Below are 20,513 nucleotides of genomic sequence, written 5' to 3'. Positions count from 1 at the left end.
TTGTCCTCCAAGTCCCCTCGCCCGCTACTGAAAGTCTCCTTTCCTTCAGGGTCCCAGAGCCCTGTGTTCACAGTGCTGTCGGCTTGAAAGTCTCCTGTAGTTCTCAGCCCTATCAGGTTCCCTGCTTTTTAACAAATAATTCTCAGTGGCTCCTTTACAATCCTAAAATGAAATTCATGGACAGTATAACCTACCTAGACACATCATCTGAAAATAAATCAACATAATGCCTTAACTGGAATATAAAAGCAAAATAAAGATCATCTCTAATAAAATACGTATTTCAATATGTAAATGCTCGGGTTCGACTGCATGAGAAGACATAACGAGGAAGTCGTTCCCACGCCAGATCAGCACGAGAACCACGAGAACCACAGCGTCTCACGCAGCCTGATCCTCGGGGGTTGTGCCTGAGACTCAAATACCACAAAGAGCGCTGCCATTGGAAATGCAATCTTCCAAAAATGATGAATAACTCTGGGCAATGTTTCCAACAGAACAAAGTACAATCTTCCTTCAATTTACACGGTAGTTGTATTCCTGGAAAATTCAGTGTATATTAAATCCGTGACACAAATGCTTTATGTTTATATAAAAAAACAGGGTGAGGTCTCAGGCTCAAGTAATTATAAACAGGTTTCCACCTACTTAAATGTCAACCAGGACATGTGAAAGTCACGCAGGATGTGGGCTGATTCTTTATTATGCAGGACTGTCCCGTGTGGTTTGCAAGACTTTGGGAATCACTGGCCCTTCCCACTAAATGCCTGCACCATCCCCTAATTGTGACCATCAAAAATGTCCGCACTTGGGAAAGACTCTCCCTAAGGGACAGCACTGTCCCCGTGAAGAATTTCTGTTCTCATTTGTCTCTTTCTCTGGACTATGAGCCACCAGAAAGCAGATGAACTTGTCCTGTCCATCAGTGTGTTCCCAGAACATAGAAGGAGCTGGGTACATGATAGGGGCTCGAGTATCTGGGGTCACACCCCACCCATGTCCCCTTGGCCAACACCTCCAGATGGACATGACAACAGCTTCCTAAGCCACAGCCCATGAGCATTCTCTTTCCCCAGGGGGTGCCAGCCCATGTGGGAGTAGGCTCAAAGTACCAGGGAGTTAACAGCCCAGGACGACTGATCACAGAGTCGGGTAACTTCCCCCACATTTCTCCCTGCTCTGTGGAACCAATCTGAGGGACCCTGGACACAGTGTCTTCGAGGGTCCGCATGAGACTGAGTCCCAGCTGCCCACAAAGATAACCCTGCATTAACCACCCCGCCTGGCTCCCCGTGCCTGGCTCACTTCCCCACTCCTCAGAGCCTCCAGGATCACCTCCCAAATACCCTACTTGAACCCAGACTCCATTTCAGGTACATCACAAACTGTCCCCAAATGGCTGGAAACAGCAACATTTTCTTCTTTCTCCTGATTCTGCGGGTGGGCAGGTGCTTCCTCTGAGGTGTGGCCAAGTCTCAGTCATGTGGCTACATTCAGCTGGAGGGTCAGCTGAGCTGGGAGGTCGAAGCTGGTCTCAACCAAGTATGGGGCAGACAATGCTGGCTCTTGGCCAGGGAGACTTCACTCTCCCCCCTCATGGCTTCTCCTGCAGCAGTTGGACTGGCTTCCCTGTATGAAACCTCAGGACAGCACCCCAAGATGGCAAAGGAGAAAACTGCAAGACTCTTGAGGCCTAGGCCCCAGATTGCAAAACACCCTTTCCACTGCATTCTGTAGGTCAAGGCCACACAGGCCACCCAGGAGTTGGTGAAACAGACTAGTCTATGGATGGGAGTTGTGATGAAGGAGGGGTTTGTGACCATTAAACAATATTCCACTTGGGGTCTGCATCTTTCGGGGGAGGGGGCCCACACTGACTGTAGAAGATGGAAGCTGCTTGAGAAGCACGTTGGAAACCAAGCCAAAGCATGCCTGGGCCGCTGGTGCTGACTCGGGCGTGTAGCCCCTGAACACACAGGCTGGGAGGCCGGCGAGACCTTCTTAGCATCTCTCGTTCCACTGCCAGACTTGTATTTTTCCACAAGACTGCAGAGTTCACCAAAGACACAATTACTGAAAGCAGAACATAAACAGTGTGTGCCACACGCCCGTGGGGTCTGTAATTCAGACATGTGTCCGGGGGTAATTAAAACCTCCTCTGGAAACAGAAAGTCTTGAAGTAGTGCCACAGTGGTGTGCCCTCTGCCTGCCTAACCCAGGGTGGCCAGGGACTCCTCCAGGCAGAGAAGTTGCTGAGGGTGGAGAGGCAATCCTCAGGGAACTCTCTCCAGGAGGCCTTGGCCAGAGAAAACGGACAGCCAGCTGCAGTGGCAGGAGGGAGTTCAGTGTCACAGAAAACTTCTCTTACCACCAGGGCCATTTTAGACCCCAGCATGAGGTTGCCTCCGTTGCCCATGGATGGGAGAGGAGAGACAGAGGGAAGCCTGGCTGGGACCAAGGCAGGATAGGAATACAACGGGCCTTCTAGCCATGCTCTGAATAAAGGACAGGAGGGGACCATGGATCCTGAAGACCCGCTCTGTGAAAGGCATGGTGCCCCATGACCAGTCTCACTCAGTCTGTCCCCACTTTATAGATCTGAAAGCTGAGTCTCAGAGATGTGAGATGCTATGCCCAAGAGCACAATGTTGCTACGTGGAAGAGCAGAGACCAAGGTCTTTTGATTCCAAAGCCCATGGGAGCATCTACAGGAGACAGCAGGCAAGCTATCCAGACAGCAAAGAGAAGAAAGGACACTCCCCTGAAGGGAAGAAACTGTCCTGCCTTAAAAAGGCCAGTCACAGAAAAGAGACATGCCTTATTCTGCATGTCTCCAAAGGCCAGAAACAGGCCAGGGAGTAGATGTTATCAAGAGATAGATTTCAGTTTAATATAAGAAACAACTTTCTAATAGACAGAAATGTCTATTAGAAATGAATGGGCTTTGTGGGTAAGGAGTAAGCTCCCCATCCCTGGAAATATGTAAGTACAGCCTAGGTGCTCACCATCAGAACTTCTGCAGAAAGGTTAGACCTGGTTCCTGTGAGTCTCTTGGAGCTTGAGGTCCTCTGGGAGTAGCTGGGGTGCCTTAGCTGGGGTGCCCCTGGTGTGCAGGGAGAGAGTTGCGGCAAGAGAGGCTTGGTAACTAATGGACCGGCCCTGCGTCCCACTTTCTCTCTTCCCTGGCCCTCCCCAAGCCTCCAGACATCCTCATCTCATTGCTGTTCTCCCGGCAGAGCCACTGGCTGGGGGAGGAGAGGGATCAGGTGGCCCCAGCCCCGCCTGCATGCTGAACGGCAAACAGTTAACCTGCTGACCCTTAATCAAAGGCTCAGAGCACAGCGGCTGCCAGATGGATGCAGGCTTCTCCAGCTCCAATTACTCTACAGGAGGTGCACGTAGTGGTAAGAGGCAGAAGGAGCTGGAGGCAGAGATAGGGAGCCCACAGCCATGGCCTCACCCGGAGTGGAGCCGGGGGGCAGAGAGGAGGGTCTCCTTCTCCATCCCTGACACTGGCACCTTCCATTCCAGCCCTGGCTCACAGAGCTCGGCCACCTGGGTGTTCCCCAAGGCCTGGCACTGGATGAGGGAGAGGGGAGACTGAGGACCATGAGACAGACCAGGCACTGGTGGTACCAGGGAGGTGGGCCATCAAGGCCATGAAAGTCACTGTCCCCTGAGTACACCCCCCCCACACTGGGGGCTGGAGGTAGCATGCTGGGGCTGTCTTGAGATTGTGGGGGAGGTGCCTGACCACCCCGGGGAGCCCTCCTACAATCCATTCCACCCAAGGACATCCCTCTGTGCTCCCTCTGGGCGTGGCCAGCCCTAAAAGTGGAGAAAGAGCGGCATGGGTAGAACATGCCCACATCCAACCCCCAAGATCCTTCCCACCTTGGGATTTAACTGGAATTTCCAGAACAGGGTGGTCTAGGAGCCCTGCCAGCCCTCCTTCCTCTGATCCCGCATCTTCCTCCTCATTCAGAACTTGGCAGGCGGGCCCTAAACCTACCTGTTGGGAGGCGTGGGAGGCTCCCATCTGAGAAGTGCAATCTGTTGGGGGAGACACAGACCCTACCCTGGAGAAGCTCCCAGTCTGATGGGGGAGGCAGAGTTCTGAGGTCAAGAATGCAGTCTGAGGGAGGAAGACAAACACACAGAGATGGACTCACAAAGCGAGGGGGTCCCCTGTCCTCTGTCACACTTGCACACGTCAGTGCACAGAAGGCAGGACAGTCCTAGGGGTGCCCCTGGGGAGGAGGTAAGCTCCAAAGTGGCTTTACTTCCTCCAGACGCTGCCTCAGAGGTGCTTCCCAGAGCACAGGAGCGCTGATCTGTACAGCTGTGGGAGCCAAGAAAGAGCAGCTTATTAATTTAATCCTTAAGCAAATTTGCAAAATTGTCAGTGGATTTGCAGGAAGCCAAAGGAAGTGGCTTCCGGGGGAGCTGGCAGCCGCTGCAGGGGGCGGGCAGGGAGGGAGGAGGCTGCCGCCTCACAGCCCCTTCCCCAGCACCTCCTGGCAGGGCCGGCTTCCTGCATCCCTCCTCTCAGCCTCTGCTCTAGAAGAAGAACCTGAAAATTGGTCAGGGAGGGCTTGAGCCACGTTGGCCACTAATAGGAATAACTCTAAGACTCTAATAACTCTAATAACTCTAAGTGCTTTCAGCACACTGGACACTGAACATACATGAACTCAACTCATCCTTTATCTTTCTTACACTTTTTTTTCGGCTTTATTGAGGTATAATTGACAAATAAAACTGAAATAAGGCAGGTGCTATTACTGGGCCCATTTTACAAATGGGGAAACCAAGGCACAGAGCCTTCAGGGGGCTTATGGCCCAAGGTCACACAGCTCGTAAGTGGTAGAGACGGGGTGGGATCCGAGCCAGGCTGTCCAGCACCAGAAGTGGCATTCTCAACCTCTCTGCTATTCTGCATCCTTGGTTTCTTGCCTCTCTTTTTCTTTTCCTTTTGGCTTCTGTGGAAAGGGGGAAGAGACCATCCTCAGTTCCTACCTCCATTCCCATGGGGGTTGTGGGCCAGCTACCTCTCATGCTGTCCCCAAGCACAGTGCCAAGTGTCATCCTGGCCTTCCCCTAGACTTGAAGCCCCTCTGCCACTCAGTGCCAGGGTAAACATCTCTCTCACACCCTTCCCTGTCCTCCTCCACCCACTCCTTCCATCTTCCATCCCGCAATCCCCATCCCAAGTGAAGGAACAGATGACAATCAGTGCTTCCTTTCAAGATGGGGGCTTCCTGAGAACATGTGTGTATGTGTTCTGAGCCTCGCTGAGGAAGGCACAGCCTCTCGATGGGGTCCCACGCCTTCAAGTCCTACCACGATTTCCTGTTTGCATAATAAGGCTTGTGCCCATTAGCCTGCTGGTTTGAAGAGGCCTCTGTGAGCCGACCAGGGCTGACTGAGTCTCAGTCCCCAGGGAAGCTGAGGCTAGTTAACCTGTTTGGAGAGTTCATTGATTAAGCATGGGTAAGAAATGAGAAAAACGCCTGACCAGCCTGCCACCCCACCCAGGCCATCATGCCTTGTCCCTGGTCTGGCTCCAGCACCTTCGTCCAGCAGATCGCTCATTAGCATTTTCATGTGAGGAGCATATGCAATGAGGCATCTGAGAAAATCCCCAGCATTTAAATTCATTAACAGTCTCTGGAAGTCTTCAGTGCAGAGGTGGAATTATCGCTAAACTGTTTTTAACTTACCAGCTGTGCACTAAACCACAGAGGAGACTGGCTCTATGTTTAGGGGAGCTGAAGGGGTATTGCCATTTGGGGGCCCAAACTCGAGCCCAGGGATGCCGAGGCTCCCGGCTGGAGAGCTGTGTTTTCTAGATTCTCTTCCACATCCTAATGATGAGTGAAAAATTCAATCAACCAGCTGGCTTGTCCACTTAGGAACAAACAGCCGCCTTGACTGGTATTGACGTGGCTGCGCGATTCAGGTTAAGTTTTGTGACCCTGCTTCTCTCTGCTCAGCATCTGATGGATGATGGAGGAAATGTCTCTTCTCTCCCAGGCGTGGCCTCCCTCTGCCTGGCCAGGCGCTGCTCATGCATCAGTCGCCCCCTCCAGGAAGCATTTCCTGATGATCTCCCAGCCCGGTCATCTCCATCACCCTGTGCATCCACTATCCCAGCACACAGTCCACAGTGAGGCCATGACCTTGCTAAGATCTGTCTCCTCTGTGTGCCCGAGAACCCCGGAGGGCAGCATTTGGCCTCTGTGTATCCCAGAGCCCAGCCAGCACCTGGCACAAAAGATATGCTCCACAAAGATTCACTGAATTAATTAATTGATCGATTAAATGTTCCTCTTCACCTGCAGTGTCGATCACGGTGCCTGACTCATTGCAGTTTCTCAATAAATATTTGCTGAATAAATGTTGAATGACAGATAAGCCTTAGCTGCAGGGATGGAGTGGAGGTAAAGAGGTTAGGATTCAGAAATTCAATGCTTTATTCAACAAATATTAATTGAGTAACTAATCAGAATGATGGTTAATATTTATATTGGGCTTCCTATCTGCAAAGCACAAGTTAACTCATTTAATATTTATAACAACCCTATGCAGAGGATTCTAATACTATCCTCATTTCACAGGTATGAAAACTGAGGCACAGAGCATCCAAACATCTTGCCCAAGGCTATATGGCCAAGGAGTAATGGAGCGAGGATTTGAACCTAGGGGTCTAGCTCAGGTCAGTGCTGTTCAATAGAAGTATAATGTGAGCCTTGTGTGTAATTTTACACTTTCTGAGAACCCCGTTCTAAAAAGTAAAAATAAATAGATGAGATTAATTTTAATAAGATATTTTACTTAACCCACTATATCCAAAATACTATCATTTCAATATATAATCAATACAAAAAAGTATTAATGAGATATTTTACATTCTTGTTTTCATGTTAAGCTTTCAAAATACAGTGTGAATTTAGACTCACAGCACTTCTCAGTGTGGACGCTCAACATTGCCAGTGCTGAATGGCCACATGCGGCGAGTGGCTACTGTACTGGATGGTGCTTGGCCAAAGTCTGGATGCCTATCCCCTGTGCTCTACTGCCTCTGCCTATCTTGTGTCTGGCACAGATACTGAGACACAAAGATGAATCAGACACAGGCTGTTTAAGGAACCCACAGTTTGTTGGGAAAGACACATAGGATGTGACACACAGATGAGACATATCATGATAAGGGCCAGTTGTTGTAGAATCACACAGAGGGGACACCTACTCAAGAGAACACTTCCAGAAATCAGAGACCTGACGTTTGAATTGAAGTTAGCCAAGTAAAGAGGCAGAGAGCAGCACGTGCAAAGGTCCAGTGGTGGGAAAGTGGACAGCAAATCCCTGAGACCTCAAGCAGTTCATTCAGAACAGTGGGGTCAGGAGTCTGAAAAGCATGGAGATGTTGAAAGCTGAGGCTGGAGAGGTCTGCAGGGGCCAGAACACTCCAGGGTGCACATAAGCCACAGTGAAAGGGTTTGGACTTGACCCTGAGAAACATAAGGAGACATTGAAGGATTCTAAATGAGGGAAAAAAATAAATAAATGAGGAAGAGATGGAATCAGATGTGCAGCCAGTTAGTGGTCAAGTCAGAATCCAGGTCTCCTGACTCTAATTTCAGTGTCCTTTCATCCATCCATCCATCCATTCAGAAGCTACTTATTAAGCACCTACTACACGCAATGCACTAGGCACTAGGGATACAGACTATAACAAGCTATATCCAGGATTTAAAGCTGAGATAGGGCCTGGCAGAAAGAAATGGGTAACGGTATAAACAAGACCTTGTGGTGGGAGCCAGTCATGCCACGCAGTGAGGAAGGGGCTGGCACGAGCAGCGAATTCAGGCTGGGAGAGGGGGGCCATGGTGAGATGCAGGGTGTGAGTTTTTGCACAGCCCTGGCATCAAAGACCTAGACACCTCATCTTTCCACACCACAAATGACTCCATCTGACCCTAATGCCAGCAGAAGGGCCTGGGACGACACAAAGAAGTCCTGTTAAAATGACCAGACCCTCCTGTATTCAGCTATGCACAGCACCTCTCCCCGTGGCTCACCCTGGGGGTGAGGCAGCAAGAACAAGGCCCTGTAAGTCCAGCTTGGAAGCTATAGGTCACAGTGCGGCCTTGCCTCCATGCCCTCTTCAGTGCAATGGGGACACTGGACCAGATCTGCCCTTCCCTGTCCCAGCGGAGCCTTGGAGCCACCTCACAGCTTGTCACCCACACAGATGCCTGAGCCCAGCTTGGGGAATCAATCCTCTCAGGAATGAGGCTCAGCTGAGCCTGGAAAGTTATGTGACCACTGAAGACCTCCTCAGCCTGGACTTTCTCAGAGCTTATGGAATACACCAGGCGCAGAAGAGGAGGCTGGGAGGCTGTCAGACCTAAGCCTTAAAATCTACAGTCTTCCTCACCCTCCCACCTTGTCATCATAGTACCCAGTTCCAGATAAGAACACTCAGAAGCACACCTGGCCACATCCAACTGCAAATCACATCACTCTAGTTTGCCCATTTTCAATGGACCAGGTGGCCTTCCAGGTTTGCCAAGTTTAGGAAATTAAAACATAGGATGCCCAATTAAACTGGAATTTCAACCACAAATAATTTTTAGTAGAAGTATGTGCCCTTCAATATGGGCCCAATAATTAGATGACAGGATCTCTCAGCCTCTGGACTTTAGAAAGCAGGAGGGGCCTTTTCCCCTGGAATTCTCTCTTGTTGCCTCTGAAGGGTGAACAAGAGAGGCTATTTCAGACTGAAACACGCAGAGGTTATCTGTAAAGAGGATCAGGGCATCAACTCCGGGCAGCCTATGGCACCAGCCTCCGGTGATCCAGCCATTGGCTCAGTCAACTCAGACCACTCCGTCACCCCCAGACCACCAGCCCCAGGCCCCATAGCCCACAGCAGCAAAGCAGGACTCCCACTCTTTGGAGAGGAAGGCTTTGGGTGGGAAGATCCACTGAGTAGGCCAAGATTGCCAGGTTATAGACCGGAAGGTCCTATAACTGGCAGGCCCAGGCCCAGGAGCTCTGGGCATAGAAGGAGTCCCCCGGTGACTCCTGCTCTGGCTGGTACAACCCTAAATGATGGGCCACAAGACAGGGCCCTGAACTGGTCCAGGTCCAGGCCTGAGAAGGAGCTGAAGTTTATCATCTGTAGGCAATTGTGTAAGCCCCTCCCATCCCATAGCCCATCCCTAAACACATACACACACACACACACACACACACACACACACACACACACACACGAACACATATGGACTAATATTCCCAGCACTTCCCAGCATGGCCCCGGCGCTCTGCTCTCCGAACTCCCAAGACAGACACCCCCCTATTTGGAGACTGAAAACTGATAAGCAGTGAGGCTGCCAGCCCCACCCACATCTCCCAGAACCATCACCTCGGAGCCACCATCTAATTAGCTGTGAGGTAACGAGGGCCCTGCACTCCCAGAAGGCGGGCACTGCCGTTCTGGGACATTAGCTTCCCATATTAGGAGCCACTGCAAACACAAACACAGCCCAGGAGAAGGACTGGCAGGGTAGGGGCCGGCCTGGGGTCGGGGAAGAAGCAATATGCCTCCGGAAGCCCTTTATTAACTCTCTAATTAATTCACTCCATACACTGCAGGGAGCCCGGCCTGGGAGCCCATGAGAGGGGAGAAGGATTTAGGAGGAAGATTTGAGATTGAAAAAAAAAGTCATAGTCTAGAGAAATGTGAGCAGAGGAGGGGCACCTGGATTGTGCAGATGGGGAAACAAAGGCCCATCGAGGGGCAAGGAGGTGCCCGAGGTCCAGATGCGGTGGGGTGGGGGCTCCTCCTGGTTCAGCTCAGCTTCAGCTGAGCAGCGTGGCCGTTCACAGTGTGGTTTTCCAGCTGGCACACAGGTCTCAGTAAAATGCTCATCAAACAAGGTCCAGTCTCCCTTCCATTTACTTGCTGGTTACAGTCCCAGAAAATATACATTTCACACACACAATATATATATACATTTCACACACGCACACAGACACATATAGCATTTATAAATCTATAAAATCATGCCCCCAAATAGTGGAAACATAAGTAACATCAAGTTAAGTTCTCAGCAAAGGTACACAGGTGTCTCATCAACCTGAAGTCTGGCAGGACATGTAGCATCTTTAGTCCCACCCAGCAGATGCCAGGGCACCCCCATGTCATGAGGTGTTCTAAAGTGCACCCTAGGGGGCAGTACTGCCCTCACAGAGAACCGCCACCTCCGACCCACTGTGAGGCTGTGTCCAGGGTGCAGCTGCCAACCTCCACGGATCGAGGTGAAGGACGCAGGGGACGAAGGATGGAAACTAGTTTGAAAACAACAGGGCCTATGACCCACTGACGTTTGGTCATTATCACAGAGGCAAAGGCTGGCTGATGGTCAGGGCTTGAGCATTGAGGGGTGCAAACGAGACTCATCCAAGCCAGCCACTTGGCCCATATTATCTATGAGGCAGGCTTTGGGGTTCTCCTTGCACTAGAGGTGGGGAGGGCTGGTGACTGAAGCTCTAGGAGGTTAATTAGTTGAGTCCAAGTTTATCTGAGTCTAAAGCGCTTACTCTTTCTAAGACCCCTCTTGCTCTCAGGGAGGGCTCCAGGGAGGAGGGGCTATTTTTAATGCCAATCATGCCATTTAAGCTAAAAGACCGAGAGCTTTCCAGCATGCAGATGGGAGGGGGAAGGCATCCCAGGTGGGGAAACAGTGTGAGCAAAGACATGAAAAGTGTATTCAAGTCACACGCGTCCTGGATTTGCTCAGGAAATGGACTATGTGTAGTTGTGATAGAGGATAACTCTGGAAAGATGAGTTAGGCCAGGTAACAGATGGCCTTGCGTGTCCAAGTAGGAAGTTTAGTCTTGACTTAATAGGAACTAGGGAGCCAATGAAAGTTCTTGAGCAGGGGAGGGAGGTGCCCAGATCTGCCTTTCTTCAATGCCTTGAATTGGGCTCCACAGCCGTTTCTCCAGTGCCCCCAAACTAGGCTCAGCTCAGCCCTACACCTAGGCCAGGCCTCTTCCTAGGGCTGGTGCTGTTGAGGAATTCCCCCAGCCTCCTCGAGCAGTTTTCAAGCCATAATTAATTGCACAGTAGCGAGGATCTAATTGCCTTCCCCCTGCCAGCACCTCAGAGATGACGGGCTGTACCTGGAAGAAGGTGTGATCAGAAGAAACAAGTTAATTAACACCCTGAACAAAGAGGCTGCTAATTGCATTGTTTCCATGACTTGAGAAGACACTTTTTAGGAATGGGCGTCTACTGCCTTGGGCTCACTGTCAGAAGAACCTCAGGTCTCTGGGTGAAGAGGCCCTGTTCCCCTCCTCCCAACAAAAGAAGCGCAGTAACAGCCATCCTGACCGCAGAAGCAGGGCCTCATTTTCCCAGGGAGAGCCAAGAACCCAGACATTTTCCTGTCCCCATGTTACAGATGGATAAACTGAAACCATAAAGGACACAAGGGTTTAGCAGCTTGGCAGCACGGGCACCTTTCCACAGTGCTCCTGCCTGCCATAATCCAACAAGGAGGGTGGGAAGGACAGAGCGACTGGGGCAGGTTCTCCCCCTAAGTTCTCTCCACTCGAAGAAGGAAGTGTGTGCACGGAGGCGGGAAGGTTTAGGCCCTGGGAGAGTGAGGAAAACCTCCTGGGGGGCCGCTGTTCTTTCCCTGGGGTCTGCCCATCTCACTCGGGAGTCTGGAGTCTGCACTTGGGCCCTCCTGGGGACATCAGCCCAAAGACCACCCTCACAGCCGGTCCTTGAATAGGAGAGGGGCTCTGACTGCTCCCCAAACATTTGATCTAGACACTGAAGAGCCAGCAGTAAAGCTTTCACGCTGCGTGACCACATGGTTTCTGTCACGACTACTCACCTGTGCCATGGTAGAGGGAGCGCAGCCACAGAGGATGCAGAAACAAATGCGCATGACCACATCTAATAAAAGCTGATGCACAGGAGCAGGCGGTGGACCACATTTGCCCACTGGCCATGGCTTTCCAGCCCCCGGTCTGGCGGAACACCCTGCAGCAGCAGCAGAAGCTCGCTGCCTCCTCTCCGTCCTCCTGTCCGTGGCACAGGTGGGCACTGACAAAAGGCTGGTTCTGCGAGAAAAGCAGGACACAGTAAAAGCAGGCTTGACAATGAGCCCGTGGCAAGGAGGTGAGGATGGGTGTCTCCTAGACACCGACTCTCGGAGGGCCAACACAGTGCCTCTGATGGCCCCCTTGGTAGATATCTGTGGACTCAGCATAGTTCCTGGTGTGTGGTAGGAAATGTTCTCCCGTCTGGGCATCAGAACAGCATAGGAGGGGACTGCCTGTGCTGTTGGCAACTTGCCACTAGGTGGGTAAAGTCCCCCTGCTCCCCACTCACTGCCTCCAACTCCTTCCAGGTTTACTGTCCAGAGTGAGGCCACCAACCTTTTCAAACCTGCTGGCCTGGAAGTTTCTTGGCTTGGGGACCTGGCTTCTTCTCCCAGTGGGTGGGCTGCCCATAGGAGGCTCTCCACCAGTTTCTCTCCCCAGGCTAACAATCCCACGGCAGGCGCAGGGAGGGAGAGAGGTGCTGGCAGGCAGGCATTCTGGGGAAATCTGCAGACCATAGGAATGAAGGGGAATGCCCAAGCGGCTGGACCCAGCAGACCCTGGCTGTGGGCCATGGCCAAGGCAGCAGGGAGGGGCAAGTCACAGTGGCAGGGGCTTGGTTCTCAGGATGGGCTCAGGGCTCTCCAGGAGGCTGGAGGAAGTTCCAAAGGATCCCAATTCTGAAACCTCGAGGGTTCAGGAAAGGCTCAGGACCTCTGGGGAGGTATGGGTAGAACACAAATCAAAGGCTGAAGATGGAGACGGGAGAGAATCCAGCACAAGCTACCTTCCTGCTGTTTTGGCCTGTCAGTCTCTGACTCTACCAACTGCCCCTGGAGCCCAGAGGTTCTGTGAGGGATCAGTGAATTCAGAGCGAAGGGAGGTCGGCAGAAGGGCGAGTGTGGTCAGCCCTGCTTGAGGCCCATGATGGACAGAATCTATAAAAGGCCAGGGTTGGGCTACCCCCAGGGACTTAAGGAGCCTGCCCAATTTACCCTCCCTAGAGGAGAGGAAGCAGCAATAACTTGGGTGGTGGACATCCTGCTTGAGAAGCATTATGCCAGACTGGGTCTGGAAGGTCCTTGGAAAATATTACTAATATTAAGTGCTCCAGCAGGTTAATCACTGTCATACTATTTTACATGCATTACCTCATTTCTAGAACAGCCTTATATGGTGGGGATTATTATTCCCATTTTAAAGACAAAGAAACTGAGGTTCCAAGATATCAAGTCATCTGCTCAAATCCCACCAAGCCAATAAGTGTCAAGTTTGGATTCCAACCCATCTCTGTCTGACTCCCAAACATTTCCTGTATGCCCAGGGATGAATTCAAAACTTGCAATGACCAGCATGGCATGGATGTCCACCTGGATGCCAAGTGTAAACAGCTAGTGCAGCCAAGCAGCTGGGTGCATCAGGCAACCACAGCATGGGATCCCACGCTGACCTTCCCAGCACCAACCCCCAACCCCCACACACACTCACAACACAATCCATCTGAAATACAAACAGGAAGTCATCCCTGCATTATCTTGACTGCTGAGGAAAGGAATTCAAACCCCAAAGAGTCCGAGACACCAGTGTCCACCAATTAAACCAGCCCACAGTCAAGGTGCCTGGTGCATCCCCCAACAGAGATCATCCTGCCTAACTACTTCATTTTACAGACAAGAAAACCTAGGTCCAGAGAGGGGAACTGACTTGTCAAGGTCACTCAGCAAAATGCAGGTTGACACTAGCCCCGAGAAACAGCAGTCCTGGTCCCACTGCGAGGTTCCATCCCTGCACACACTGGTGGCAATGCTATAGCTCCAGTCTGTTCTCAGGAAAAGCAACCTGCAATATGTTTGTGTCCTTTGACCTGTAATTCTCCTGTAATCCAAGGGAATCAACCCTTGGGAAATAATCTAAAGGGGAATTTTTAAAAAGGAGTTTGACAAAGATGTTCGCAGCAACACTGTTTGCAAGATTGAAAATCTGGCCACCACCCAAATGCCCAACGATAGCAGTAAGCAAACGGTGGTCATATCCATGTGCTGTGGTTATGAAAAATGACAGCTCTGAAGACTAAGTGTATACAATAGAAATGCTCATGTAAAACACCGTTAAGTGGGAAAATCAGAAAACATCCTCACGTGTTGGTTACAACCAAGCAAAACAAGCATGTGTATTAACAAGGGCTCGAGGAGACGAGGAGAGACGAAGGTGGCTTATTGTTCGCTTGGGGTGGGATATTTTTTCCCTGTGAGTAGTTTAGTGTCAAAGTTTTTCTTAAAGAGTTTTGAGTTATCCAACAGCAATGGAAGAGAATTAACTATGGGAGAGCAATACTGCATTCAAATTTGTCGAGCAGAGAGCTAAGTCCCCTTCCACGCTGCCCCCCGGCAAGCCTGGAGGCGTGTGTGTGCAGATCACATCGGTGTCCCTTTCAGAAGAGTGGTTAACAACCTTCTTTGGAGACCTGTGCTGTCGAGAAGCTCTTCACATGCCTACCCATCTCCTGAGACCTTTAGCAGAAGTGAGAATTGGTTCCATGGAGGCATCTTGGCCGTAAGTCCTAATAAAAATGGACCTAAAGGTGAGAGAAGTTGAGAAAAATACCAGAGGAATGAAGAGAAAGTGAGACAGAGAAGCTGGGAAGGAGACGGTGAATATTAAGCTCCGTAGGAGTGCATTTGGGGAAAAGAAGCAGCAGGGTGGGTTCCAGGCCTGGGAGGAACTATGAAAATCCTCCCATGCAGAGGGAGCTGGTGTAGGCAGCGATATGCAGCCTGCAGAGCCAAGCGGAGGCACCGCATTTACAGTGGAAGCTGGGGAGTGGGCGATGGGCACTTGGCTGAGCTGAGTGAGGAACACCAAAGAACAGGGGGAAAGAATGGGGGGCACTTGAGGGAGAGATGAATGCACCCTCTTCTAGCCCTTCAGCTCCTTTCTCCCAACTTAATTATTTCAAAATTCATAACTGTGAGCCTGGCAGGACCATGTCATCCAAGGGCTTTATACCACTACCACCTCCAACACCACCACCTCCAAGTCAGACTGGTGAGGACCCACGGCCTTAAGCAGAGGAGGGGACAATAGCTTATAGAGCAGTTCTGTGAGCCAGTCACCTAGGAGTGGGACTCAGGAAAGTTCTCGGACGTGGGCAAGGTCACACTGGGGAAGGATAGAGCCAGTTTTTGATCCCAACGTTTGTATTTTCCACCATACCACATTCCAAGGAAGGGAGTAGCCCCACCAGGGATAAGCAGGGCTCCTGGAATATCACGAGATGTCTCACTCCTTCAGGCCTTTGTGCCAGCTGAATCATGGCTAAACACGGACAGAAGAACAATCCAGAGTTTCAGCGTCAGGGACAGCAAGAACTGGACATGTTGTAGGGAAATAGAGGCTTTCGGAGCGGGGCTCTGTGACTGTCTGGACTTGCCTCTTCATGGTCACAACCTGGTTCGGCATCATTCTTGGAAAAGAGGAACACACTCCCCACCCAGTGTGTCGTGGCAGGACCCTGCTAGGCTGCTTTGGGACTGACTGTTTAGGGAGAAGAGTGGGGATCTGGAACAAAGGCCCCATTTCTTAGACAAGACAATGAAGCCCACTGTGCTGAGTGGGGCATATGCCATGTGACCAGGTCACAGCCCACTGGAAAACCAAGGGTGGGCTCCACAAAGGAGGCCAGCCTGGGAAAGCCCTCCCCTAAAAGGGCTAAACCTGAGCTTGTCAGGTTCTCTTTGCAGAATTTGAGTCGGAAAATACACAAAGTTCATCAGACCATGAGGCTGCCAGGAAGCAGGAGTGAGTTAAAGTTAGAAACTGTGAAGCATTCAGATGTTGAGAAAAGGAAAAGGAAGCTGCTGGGAGCAGAAGTGAACAGACCCAGAGAGAAGCCTCCACGTGGGGCACAGCTGAGCCATGTTCATACGCTCAGTAGAGGGACCCAGCAACACTTGACGCTACTAGGGAAACAAGAATCCCAGATCCTTGGACCCTGAATTTTTTCTCAGATCCAAAGACTGCAACACCCGAATCCCATACATCTCACAGGATTCTGTCAACCCTGTTATTGTAGCCTTATGATAAGTTCCATTTGTTGAAGAAACTCAAGTGAATATCTCTGTTTCTTGCAGTCCAAATGTCTGGGCATAGACCCCACACCTGAGTCAGATGCCCTTTTAAATCTTCCCATCGTGTACTTCCCCAACACTGCCCTTTTGTCTGGCTCTTTCTCTAGACTGTAAGTTTCATGAGATGCTGACCCTGCACCATGTTATCCCCACCCAAGCTGCATTTCCCAGAGGCACCACTGGCACATTAGGGGAAGTTGTTCTTCACTGGTTGGGATGTCCTGCATAATACAAGGTATTTATCACCCCACCCCGCCTAATAAACACCAGAAATAGCCCCCAGCCATTTTGAAAATTCAAAACACCCAATTTCTGGGTGCCATTTTGGGCACTGTTCTCAGTTCCTCTGACCGTGTCTTTCTCCCTTGGAAAATCTTGCCTAAGTGCCACAGAATACTTGTAAACTAATGGCTAACACCACAGAACGCCCTATGACAGGCACTATTCTAAGCACTTTACATGTATTAATTCATTTGATGCTCACAGCAATTTTTATTGTGAGGTGGGTACTGACGGTACAGAGGAGGAAAATGAGGCTCAGAGAAGTTACGCAGCATGCCCAGAGCACAGTTCACAAGTGGCAGAGCTGGAATTCACTCCTATATGAGTCTGGCTCTGGAGCCTACACTCTTAACCACCACCCCAGACTCCAAGCTGGCTGCTCTCCACTTCTCCAAGCTTACCTGCTCTGGCCTCACTCCCCGTCCGTTGTTCCACACGTGCACTCTAGCTCGTGCACACACACCCACCCCGGCGATGTTAGACCTCTTGCTGCTACCATGATGTGCTCATGTTTGCTCTGCTGAAGCTCCTCCTGGAATGTCTTCCCTCACTCACCACCGGTTAGGTCTTCCCCATCCTTAGGGCTCCTATTCAAGTAGAGCTTTCTCCATGAGACTTCTGAGCTTCTCCCAGGCAGAATAAACTATTCCATTCCTTCATCCTCCAGCAGCCCTATAGTCATGTCCCCATTATGCATAATGCAGGCTGCCTTGGAGCCCAGCTGCTTTGTGGGTGTTCCGTGAATGGCCGGGCCAACTCTGAGCACCTGGAGTCTGTTATCAGCATGTGCTGGTGCCCAGCCTTCTTCTGCGAGCCCTCACCAGCTGTCTCGTTGGATCACTCCACTGCTCCAGCTGGCCAGGCCCTATGCAATCTCCCAATTTGCCATTTCTAGGGATACCTTCGACCACCACCTTCCTCAGTCCCCAACTCTGGCACCCAGGGTCCTGGGGCCACCACCGGAGGTGAGCCATTTAGCCGCGAGCCTTCCACCACCCAAGCTGGTGACAGGCAGATAGTACCCAGACGTTGTCATGCCCTCACTCTGCCTTCCCCATGGGCGGCTGTCCTCATTCCCAACACACATTCCCTCGGCACAAGGCCAATGCTCCTTATCCCTCAAACTCCCATCTAGGTCCACTCCCAGCCATTAATAATAGCAGCACCATCGAGTGGCTCGTTACTTAGCAATTTGCAATCATTAATTAGTGAAAATTGCAGATTGGGGCCATGAAGGAGGATGGCATGATTAAGCCCATTTGGAAATCAAGTTAATCGAGTGATGGAGAGGGTTGGCTGCCTGGTCCGGAGCAAGAGACTCTCATGTGCCTGCTGAGACAGCCTCTGGCCTTGGACCAGGGCGCAGATACCCCACGGGCAAAACAAGAAGGAGGTGCCTGGAGGGACCCTGAGCTGAGAAACAGGAGAGTCTAGAAAGACATCGGGACAGACATGAAAGACTAATATGGACACCATGGCCACTCTCTAAATTGGTACCTGTTCCCAAGTTGCCAACTGCCCCCTTGAACCCCTGTGGTTCCCCCACCTGCCCTCCTAACCCTGAGAACTCTCCCCAGCCAACCACTTTGAATGATTCCATATTCCTTAGGCAGTATTCGCCTTTGGGAGTTGATTTCGCAGAGGGCACTTAGGGGGAAAGGGTTAAACACTCTTCCCCACCCCACCCCAGCCTGGGGAAGGATGCTGAGTAGACATCTCTTCCCCCAAAGCTGAAAGAAAGATGCTGCTGCCTGTGCCCATATTTCTTCCTGAGGAGACACAATTATCTCCCACACTTCCCTTTCCAGCAAGCAACAAGACGACACAGCCCCTGATATACGGGCAGCCGGCGGGCGCCCTGTGCCGGATAAGGATGCATCTGAGAGATGCTGCCCCCAAGTCATCCCCCCCGCCCCTTGTCTCTGGGGTGGGGGGTGGGTCGCAATGAGGAAGGTAAAACTCAGCTGGCTGGCAGATCCTGGGCAGGCTCCTAGCTTCTCCCACCCCTCCCAGCCCAGCACCCAGGGTTCAAAGTTCCCTCCCCAGTGGGTAGGATGAGGACCCAGAGGACTTCAGCCTCTGCTGTACCCCACCTACTAAGTCACCTCCCATCACAGCACAGGGAGCAACACACCGTACTGTCCCTCCTCCACATCTGTGCCCAGGACGTGTTCACTGCCTAGAATGCCACTTAGTAACTACATCATCTGTTCATTCAACATGCATTAGGTGTCTACTGTTGGCACTACTAACAAAACACTGACGAAGATGAGGCTAACAAGCCCCTGCCTGGTGTAAAAGGAAGACCATCTCATCAAAAAGTAATTAAAATATAGTGTGGAGGATGCAGTGGTAGAGAGAGAGAGCTACAAAGGGCACCTGCAGCGCATGGCTGGGCCCCGGAAGAGAAAGAGAAGTTTAGCAGGTAGATAAGTAGGCTGGGAGAAGGTTTTTGAAGTGAAGGAAATAGTTGGTGCAGTGGCTAAGCCATGAAGAACACACAAATTTGGGGAACTCGGAGCAGTCTGTGATTGCTAGATTGTGAAGAGCAGGGGAGTAGTGGTGAGACTCGGAACCTCAGGGTCTCATGGTGCCAAGGGGTATGCAACAGGTCTGCTGATGACTGAGCAAACACTTGCTCTGGCAGCTGAGCAAGGATGGCTAGAGGGGGTGAGACAAGAGACAGAGTGATGCCAAGTGTTAAGGGGCCACTGGACTAGTCCACGTAAGATTGGCTGAGGCTGGAACCAAGGCAGGGCAGTGAGCATGGTGTGGACTGGTAGATTTGAGAGACATCCAGAAAGGACAGTCAACACATCCACTGAAATTCTATCCAGTCTTCAAAGCCCAATTCAAATCTCCCTCTTCCATGCAGCTTCCCTGGTTTCCTCCACACCTTAACAACAATGGTCTCCTTGCTGTGTCCCCAGACCATTGGCCTCCCTATCAAATTGGTAATCACATTCTGCCCTGTGTTAAAGGGTCTAGCTTGCCTCTGTCTCCCCCAAATATTACCTCTAAGTGGGGATTTGATCTTAATCTTCTCAGAGCCTAGCCCTATGCCCTGATTGTGGTTGTTGAGTCAAACTGAATTGAAATACAGGAAGGCTGTCACTCAAGCACCTGGTGACTGTGGTAAGTGTAACCTGGTAAGTGTGGTCCATACATGGAGAGGCTGCCCTGTGAGGCAGGGCACTCAGCACTGGGAATGCTCAAGCAGAGACTGGGCTTCCCTGGTCAGGGGCTCTGTGTGGAGATGGTGGTGGTGGGGCTCCTAAACTGAGTGTGAGGTCAGGAGGCACACCCTCTGAGCCCACATATTTTAGAGAGGACAGTCTCCCTTTCTCCAGGGAGGGAGAATCACCCTGGGTTGCAGAGCAAGTCTGCATGGGGTGGGCGATGGGTACCTGGCCTAAGATTCCCCTCAAAGTGGATTGAAGCTGTGTCCAGAGGCTTGGAGTCCCTTTTCTAGGGGCAGCACAATGCCTGTCTACTACCCTTCCTCTGCCAGATCCCCAAATGATGTGGCCTGAGCAGACACTGTCCACTGCAATGTGGAAGTTTTGCTGGCTTTTAGATTTTAACCCTTCCTCTGCATGGTTGGTAGGAGGGGGGAAAATCTGGAGAAAAAGAGAGACAGGGCAGAGGTCAAAGTCCAATGAGTAGGGTGGATGCAACAGAGCTCAGATGCAACAACACTTTCTTCTATTCCACAAGTATTTACTGAGTGCCTACTGTGTACTAGCCCCTGGCACTGGTTCCCATCTCCACCCACTCATGCAGGCTACAACACCTCTACACTGACACTGAAAACCAAAAATGACAGTAGGGAAGAAACACAATGTATTGAGACCCCCTGTATTATCTTAGGTGCTTCGTAAATCAGCACCTCTCCAACTTCAGTGTGTATAACCAGTCACCTGGGATTTCGTTCAAATCATATCCTGGTTCTTTAGGTCTGAGTTGGGGCC

The 20,513-nt window shown here is 51.1% G+C and overlaps 1 protein-coding gene across 3 annotated transcripts in view; it reads right to left on the bottom strand.

Moving 5' to 3' along the window:
- The window catches only part of CCT6B (chaperonin containing TCP1 subunit 6B), a 254,898-nt gene that overhangs the window by 93,698 nt on the left and 140,687 nt on the right, over positions 1–20,513 (bottom strand). For 2 of the 3 annotated variants that reach the window (XM_074343036.1, XM_045506947.2), the window contains exon 17: positions 11,923–12,151. The exons of the other annotated variant lie outside the window; for it this stretch is intronic. The gene's annotated coding sequence lies outside the window, so the exon portion shown is untranslated. The remainder of the gene's footprint in view (positions 1–11,922; positions 12,152–20,513) is intronic. 3 annotated transcript variants of the gene reach the window in all.

The sequence above is a fragment of the Camelus bactrianus genome, chromosome 16 (genome assembly GCF_048773025.1).
Source record: "Camelus bactrianus isolate YW-2024 breed Bactrian camel chromosome 16, ASM4877302v1, whole genome shotgun sequence".
Classification (NCBI taxonomy): domain Eukaryota; kingdom Metazoa; phylum Chordata; class Mammalia; order Artiodactyla; family Camelidae; genus Camelus; species Camelus bactrianus.
This window is presented reverse-complemented; position numbering and strand designations above follow the sequence as displayed.